Source organism: Camellia sinensis, chromosome 14 (assembly GCF_055761805.1).
Source record: "Camellia sinensis isolate YWXY chromosome 14, ASM5576180v1, whole genome shotgun sequence".
NCBI lineage: Eukaryota > Viridiplantae > Streptophyta > Magnoliopsida > Ericales > Theaceae > Camellia > Camellia sinensis.
The window spans coordinates 1,205,332-1,214,217 of record NC_138974.1 but is presented as its reverse complement, the minus strand read 5'-3'; positions in this window follow the sequence as shown (position 1 = coordinate 1,214,217).

The following is an 8,886-nucleotide window of genomic DNA, read 5'->3' as shown; positions in this document are numbered from 1 at the left end:
ATGCCACCACCAAGGACTGAAAAGGAGGTGCGAGGCTTTCTAGGTAAAGTGCAATTCATAAGGCGGTTCATCTCTAAACTAACCGTGACTTGTGAACCACTGTTTGGCCTCCTGAAGAAAGGAAAGAAATTCCAATGGGACGGCCGATGTCAAGCAGCTTTTGAGCAGATCAAAGAATATTTACAGAACCCGCCGGTATTGTCACCGCCAGAACCAGGGAGACCGTTGATATTGTATCTTTCGGTAACTGAGACCACCATGGGCTGCATGCTCGCACAGGAGTCGGAAGACAAAGTGGAAAGGGCTATCTATTATCTGAGCAAGAAGATGCTGGATTACGAGACCCGCTATACACCACTGGAGAAGGCTTGTTTGGCCTTGGTATGGGCTACCCGGAAGCTGCGGCACTACCTGTTAGCTCACTCTGTAATGTTGGTTTCACGTTTGGATCCCATCAAATATCTTTTTGAGAAACCAGCACTTACAGGTAGGCTAGCTCGTTGGTTGCTTTTGCTTTCCGAATTCGACTTGAAGTATGTAACACGCAAGTCGGTGAAAGGGAGAGCAGTAGCGGAGTTCCTCGCCGACCACCCGGTTGAGGGGGATGAAGCGGTTGAGTACCTATTCCCAGATGAAGCGATTCTGCATATCGAGGATGAAACTTGGACGATGTACTTTGACGGAGCGTCAAACCAGTATGGGTATGGGATAGGAGTGTTGCTGATAGCGCCTGACGATTCCCGTATCCCTTTGGCATTCAAGCCCCAGTTCAGAGTCTCGAACAATGAGGCAGAGTATGAGGCATGTATTGCTGGTCTGGAAGCAGCCCTAGAGCTAGGGGTAAGACGGTTGGACGTCATTGGGGATTCGAATCTTGTTGTGTCTCAAGCAAAAGGAGACTGGAAGGTCAAGGAGGAAAGGATGATAATTTACCACCAAACCTTGGATTTGTTAATTCCTCGGTTCGAGAAACTAAATTTCACCCACCTCATAAGAGAGAACAACAGGTTTGCAGATTCGTTAGCAACTCTATCTTCCATGATAGACATCCCGTCGGGAGTCCGGATGCGTCCAGTCATCATTGATCAGAAGTTTGCGCCAGCATACGAGTCAGTTTCCGCCATAGATGAGACCCAAGACGACAACCCCTGGTATTACGATATTTGGAACTTCTTGGAAAAGGAGACGTATCCGATAGGGGCAAGCACCAAGGATAAAAGGGCCATTAGAAGAATGGCTATTCAGTTCATCATCTGCGGAGGTAAACTGTACAAAAGAGGTCATCTGGGAATGCATAAGCTCTGTGTAGAAGCTGAAGAGTCGAAGCGCCTAATGGAGGCCATCCATGGAGGAGAATGCGGTGCACACATGAATGGAGTAATGTTGGCCAGAAAAATCCTTAGACAGGGCTATTACTGGTCGACCATGGAAGAGGATTGTATCGGCTTTGTTCGGCGATGCCACAAATGCCAGATCCATGCAAACCGTATGAACATCCCACCATCCAAATTGTACAATATGACTTCCCCGTGGCCGTTTTCCGTGTGGGGGATCGATGTAATCGGAGCTGTTACCCCGAAGGGATCGAACGGACATGAGTATATCCTCGTAGCGATAGATTATTTCACAAAGTGGGTCGAGGCCCAATCATACGCGATGTTGAAGGCGTCGCACGTCGCAAAGTTCATCAGAAACAACATCATTTGTCGCTACGGGGTGCCAAATGAGATCATCTCGGACAATGGATCCCACTTTAAGAAAGAAGTGGTCGACTTGTTGGAAAAGTATAACGTGGCTTTTCATAAGTCATCTACGTATCGACCGCAAACCAATGGAGCAGTTGAGGCCGCCAACAAGAACATCAAGCATATACTGCGAAAAATGGTGGAGACCTATCGAGATTGGCCAGATAAGTTGCCGTTCGCTCTGTGGGGCTACAGGACTTCGATTAGAACTTCTACCGGAGCAACTCCGTATTCGTTAGTTTATGGAATGGAGGCTGTTCTACCTTTTGAAATTGAAGTTCCGTCTTTACGGGTATTGGCCGAATGTCAGATAGCTGAGGCAGATTGGCAGCAGAGCAGGTTCGAGGAACTAATGCTCTTTGATGAAAGAAGACTGAAAGCACTGTACCACGTTCAGAGTTATCAGCGCAGGATTGCTCGGGCTTTTAACAAGAAGGTTAAGTCCAGAAATCTAAAGGAAGGGGATTTGGTACTCAAAGACAACCGAGCTCCCATCCACGACCCGAGGGGCAAGTTCAGACCCAATTGGACTGGTCCCTACATCATCAAAACCATCTGGTCAGGCGGAGCTGTGGTTCTAATGGACTTAGATGGCTTAGAATTCTCTCAACCGATCAATATGGACAAGTTGAAGAAATACTACCCTTGAGAGGCTCGCTAGGCCGAAAACCCGAAAGGGCGACCTAGGCAAAAGTTAGAGCACAAAAAATTAGAAAATATAAAAACTGAGCTCGCAAGGCTGAAAACCCGCAAAGGGCGGCCTTGGCAAAAGTTAGAGCGCAAAAGGAGAGTGAAAATACTCGAGTGAACCCGAGCCGGAACTACGTAAGGCTTGATTCCCATGTTTGGGATACGTAGGCAGCTTCATCCTGAAGTTCAGCCATGACACTTCCCCGATCAACTTTGTCCATTTGATCATCTCAGCCATCTTTGTCCATCAGCATTCGTTGGAATCTCCGGTGCAGTGCCACTCAGACTAGGGGCAACTTTCCGTTGCTATGCAATGCTGCGGCGCTCTTCAGACTAGGGGCAACTTTCCAGTTGCAGGAATTTGGGGTTGTGCATCTCAAGCGACAGATCTCAGGCGTGTCCAGTTCTGATCCACGTCAAAAATACCTTTGAAAAGTTCTAATATAAGCGGACTTTGTTCAAATAAATCTTTTTACAACATTGACCATTTTTGGACCAAAGTGGAAAATTTTCAGTACCACAACTTTCAATTTCTTCGATTTCAAAACAGAGTTCTCCTGCTCTTACATACAATTGAAGTTGCTTTTTATTACATTCATGAAAGAAAACTTGAAAGTACTAATAAAGCAATAAATCTAGGGCATGGTCAAGTCAGGTGTTCCTGCGTCCCCTCCCAGAGCTGGTCGAAGCCTCTGATGCCAAGCTGGGCCCAATCTGTGCTTCTTCATTGAGCCGATCTATGCACTCGTCAGATAAAGTGCAACTGAAAGTAGGAGCGGGGGCTAGGAGTTCTCTCATCCTCCACGCAGTGGCCTGCCAAGCAAGCTGCGCGCCTCGGGCTGGAAATGCAGCAGGATACTCTATCCCCTCTGGCGGGCAGGTCTGATCATGGCCAAATTGGCGTCGAATCCGAAATGGGAAATAGAATACACAATGAGTGAGACCGACCAGTTGAATCCCAGTCTGCCGAGGCATATTGTAACTCATTGCCGGAAGGTTCAACCAAGAGCACCGCCAAGCAATACGGTCTGCGGACAAGTGGCACATCCAAGCGAACCACCATTCCTCATCCAAGGCATTAACTAGACGATGCCGGGAGAAGTAGCCGCGAGCTGAATATGCTGGGCAGGAGTCCACAACCTGCAATTTATCCATCAACCACACCTGGGGAGGGATTGAAAAATGAGAGATTAAAGAATAGAGAGATGTACGAGGAGAGAAAAGTGAGAATGGGGTTTTGTGAGAAAAGACTGAGCTGGAGGGCCGAGTGATGTGAGCAATACAAAAATGCGAGATTGGGTGGGAAATATTACCTGTAGCAATAGTGGACTCCCTGCCAACCTAGTCGCCTCATGACAGTAAAAGGCGTCTAGGCCCCTTAGTGTCTCGGCCAGAACCATGGCGATACAGCTCTTGCCCTCTCTCAAGCCTTGGGCAACCTCAATCAGCCGGACACTAGCCCCTCCAGAGCCCGAAATGAACAGGAAATGAGACAGCATGCACAAGCAGAGCGCATGTCGCCGGAAGCCTTGCCAGTGATGGTTGCTGCGATCACCAGCATCAGAAAATCGATTGGCCAAACTCGGAATGTCTAACATCCCATCATCCGTCAAAGACCGAGCATCGCGCATGCTGAGTCCACACATGCGCCCTAAGGATTGGGCATGACCAAAATTAAGTTGGGGTAGGAGCTCCTCGTCGCGCTCGGACTCCATTAATGCTCGAAAGTCTTCAAAGGTAGGACATATCTCTTGCCCGGCGAAGCTAAAGACATGTGTCACCGGATTCCAAAATCTTGCCGCGGCGTGAAGAAACGGGAGATGCAACGGGGTACGACCCAGAGTGAATAGTGCATTTATGCCGAAACCCCGGAAATTCACCTTTTCCGAGCCATCCAAGCTAGCAATCCAAGCTGTGAGATTTTGAGCAAGAAACTCTTCCATTGGAGCAAATCAGTGTGAAAATGAGGAAAACTACGAAGCTGGGATCTTTTGTAGGAGATAAGGTTGAGTGGGGAGACAGGTGTCAACATTCTGGTGGTTCCCCTCGTTTAGTGCCGACCGGCCATTTCAGTTTGCCGACAAAACAGACATACGGCCGGTAGCCACTCCTTGCAGCCGGTGGTTCCTACACCATGCCGGTGGGCTTCCTCCCTGGTCTCCTGAGCTGTTTATGCTAAGAATTGGGGAACTTCACCACCTCCAAATCCCCCCCGGCGATAAACTCTTGCGAAGTCACGCCCGTCTGCTTATCGAGTTTTGAACATTTGCTTATCGAGTTGTATTTCGCTCTCTTGTAGCTCTTGGTTCGTTTATCGAGTTGTATTCACACTTGTTTGGTTGTGTCATAGCTTTGTTTTGCTTATCGAGTTGTAAGTCGGTTCACTACCTGATTATTACGATGACGAATTTCCAAAATGAGTTCAATTTCGTTCACATTGTGGTGTGAAACCCTGCGATGCGATGCACAGAAGATCCACAAATGCAACACCTTTTGAATAAAATGATTAGTTTCATTCCCCATCACATGTTTTGCAAAGTGTATGAATTTTGAGAAAGAAAATAAACCTGCCTGAGGCAGTGCAATGTGCTTAAACTACTAGTAAAAAGGAAAATAAAACGTAGAATGGCAGGGTAGCCAAGTATCAGAACTGATACCGGTGAAACTCCCCTTGCGGTTAACGCACTTTCCGTATCTTTGTTCGGGTCAGCCGCGTTGTCGGACGCCCTCACAATACGGGAAATCACACCTTTGAAACGTGAACCTTTGAGTTGACCTCAGGCCACAACTTCTGCAAGCAACGCTCGATGCATGCAAAGAATGTCCCGCCCCGTATCCTTTTCATGCTTTGTGAGCCCCGCAAATTGTTTCGATTATGCTGTGTAATAGTACGTTCCTTTGATTGCGTAGATCGCATGTTTAATTCCATTACCTGCGTAGACCGCATGTTTTGATTGCGTAGATCGCATGTTTAATTCCATTACCTGCGTAGACCGCATGTTTTGATTGCGTAGATCGCATGTTTAATTCCATTACCTGCGTAGACTGCATGTTTTGATTGCGTAGATCGCATGTTTAATTCCATTACCTGCGTAGACCGCATGTTTTGATTGCGTAGATCGCATGTTTAATTCCATTACCTGCGTAGACCGCATGTTTTGATTGCGTAGATCGCATGTTTAATTCCATTACCTGCGTAGACCGCATGTTTTGATTGCGTAGATCGCATGTTTAATTCCATTACCTGCGTAGACCGCATGTTTTGATTGCGTAGATCGCATGTTTAATTCCATTACCTGCGTAGACCGCATGTTTTGATTGCGTAGATCGCATGTTTAATTCCATTACCTGCGTAGACCGCATGTTTTGATTGCGTAGATCACATGTTTAATTCCATTACCTGCGTAGACCGCATGTTTTGATTGCGTAGATCGCATGTTTAATTCCATTACCTGCGTAGACCGCATGTTTTGATTGCGTAGATCGCATGTTTAATTCCATTACTTGCGTAGACCGCATGTTTAACTCCGTCACCAGCATAGACCGCATGTGTTAATTACGTAGACCGCTTGTTTAGTTTCATCGCCTGCGTAGACCGCGTGCTTGTGATCAATTTCGTCGCCTGCGTAGACCGCTTGCTCCGCTTGCCTAGTTGTATTTCAATATGCATTGTCATGCTCTCTATTTACTTCGCGCTGTCACGCATTTCGAGTACACCACTATTCTTGCATTGTCATGCATGTCGCTAACCATATTGTACCTGTTAAGTTTGTTTTCTTTGCAGGCACGATATTGTATGTACGGTTCATTTGAAGCTGGTGCAACCAGACGAGCCGCACAGGTATTGTATCTCCCGAGTGAGACTTTTTGAGAATTCCATAATTCTCTTACGTCCTTTCTGCATTGTAGTGTAGTTTGGTATGCTAGCTTAAAACTGTTGCATGTTTGCTTCGTTACAGCTTTCTTTGCATGATCATAAGTTATGCTCGGCTCCGTGCATTGTCTTGCATTTTGCCCCTGCCTTCGGGCGCAGATCTTATTTGTATTGCATGTTTGTCTAAGTCTTCGGCCTTGTCAAAAATGGGTCGTCTCTGGGCTTTGACATTCACTCCCATCATTGTTATGACTTTCGAGTTCTGTCAAAGAGGGGCAACTGTAGACACCCCATTTTTGACCGTCCTCAAGACTTGGACGTCACCGTTTGAACACTCGGTGATCATCCATGATTGTGTTCGTTTGGAGTTCCCGGAGGTCTCGGCTCGCGCGCCTTGCCTCAGGATCCCCGAACTCGACTGTTTAGTGTCTGGTTTTGCACCAAACACTTTTGTTTTGCCTTAGAGGGGCAGGGAATGCCTTGTGAGATATCCCCATACACCACCGGCAGTGGCTGGAGGCCACCGGCTGGTCTTTTTCTTCCATCGGCAATTTTGTTTGCCGGTCGGCACACTTTATTGCCGGTCGGCATAATATGTTGCCGGTCGGCACTGTTTTTTGCCGGAATAGCCTTTTTGGGCAGCCGACCACTGTTCCTCCACTTTATGGAGATATTTTGTGCCAGCTGTGATAGCTGGCACCAACTCCTTTCCCCTCCATACACGTGTATGGAGGGATTTCCCTCTAGCCAAGCTTGTTGAAGAAGCTTTGCAAGAGGGATCCTTATAAGAGGGAGGCTTTCCTCTTGGTTCTAGGTTAGAAAAACAGAAGCAAAATCAGCCTTTAGAGATATGGATACATATTATCTCTATACCTCTCTCCCTCTCCCTTCTTGTGTGTGTTTCTTGGCCCAAAAGGTGTGTTTTACCTTACTTTTGCACCATTACACACACCATTACACCTTAGTCCGAGATTGAGGGGCTTGGGGGAGTTGTTTCTTGAGTTTTGGACTGGTTTTGATCCAAAGAAGGAGGTTAGGCCATTTGTTCTTCAAGGGTTCTTCAAGGGTGAGCATCTTCCCTTTTATTCCCCAAACTTTCATTGATTTTCTACCTATTTTGTTTATTGTTTTGGCTCTTGTGTATAACATAAAAAAGGCTCATATTTTCCTGCTCTAACACTTTCATTAAGGTCACTTTGTGGTTAGATTGCAAACTCACCCTCATAGGCCTTGTTTGGCCTATTTTGGTGCCTTTTTGATAAGGTTTCGTTCACTTCAGCATTTTGATCTTTTGATCACCAAAAATCAGTGTATTTTAGTGTCAAAAAAGTTGGTTTGAAGTCTTGCATAGGGGAGGGACACCCCTCTCCCTTTATGGTTTTGTTTCCTTGCTTTTTGGGCTCAAAAGGATAGCATGTGTGCTTGTTGTTTCTTGGCTTCATTTCAGCACTTTTTTAGGCATCTTAGGTCTTACATAACCTCTGTTTTTGGCCGGATTTGGCCCTCTTGTATGCTTGTGATATTTGCTTTGTATTGCTCCATCTTGCTTAAAAATACATCCCATGATTAGGCCATGATTTTTGTGTGTGTTGGCTTGGTTCTATGGAGCATTTAGCATTGTTTTTCCATGCTTAACATCTGTTGGTTATCAACTTGGTCATGTTTAGCATGTTTGTTAGAGTTGCTTTGTATTTTGGCTTGGAAGCTTTGAGCATTTTGACCTCTAGCATGCATGGTTGTGTTTACCCTCTTGATTTGGCATCATCTAGGGTCATATTTTAGTCCAAGAATCATGCTTACATGTGTGCATGCATGGTCTTTTTCATGTCTTAAGGGTGTGTCCTCTTATGCCTAAGAATGAGCCTTAGTGTATTTGCTTCATGGGGGATATCTTAGTTGCCATATTAGGAGCTTTTGGGGTCCTATTTTGCATGCATAGATTCTGTTTTTACTTGTCTTGATCATGCCATGAGTGGTCATGTCATTGAAGGTAAGTTGTCTCCTTGTGTGCCTTAGCTTTGGGACCATGAATTTGCTTGTTAACATGAGTTGATTGTCTATCATTTTGAGCACTCTTGGCCACCGTTTTGAGGAGGGTAAGGGTCTGCCCTTTTGCCATTTTTAAGCCCTCTTGCATGCTTACTCCATGTTTGTTGCATAGTTGTTCCATTAAGCTTTGTAGCACATCAATCCCATAGTCAATTTGGTCCATGTTTGCACCATTTTTGTACCTTGTATGCTTAGCATTGTACATTTGTCATGTTGGTTGCATAGTGTTTGTTGTGCTTTATATCTTGGTGGCATGATGTATTTGAGCCTTGTTGAGCATTACATGCATTGCATTTACTTGGTTTGGGGTGTCAAACTAAGTTCGGGAATCAAGGACCATTCATACTTCAAGTGATGCAACGCGCCTTGATTCCCGGTCATCGGGACCTTTGACTCTAACTTGATAAGGCCTCGGTTTTTCATGTTGTTTGTTGCATGCATTTTCATATCAAATGGCAAATTCGATCCTTTGACTCATCCTGTACCATTGATGATTCAAGGATCGAAAGTCATGCTTCTTTGAGTCTA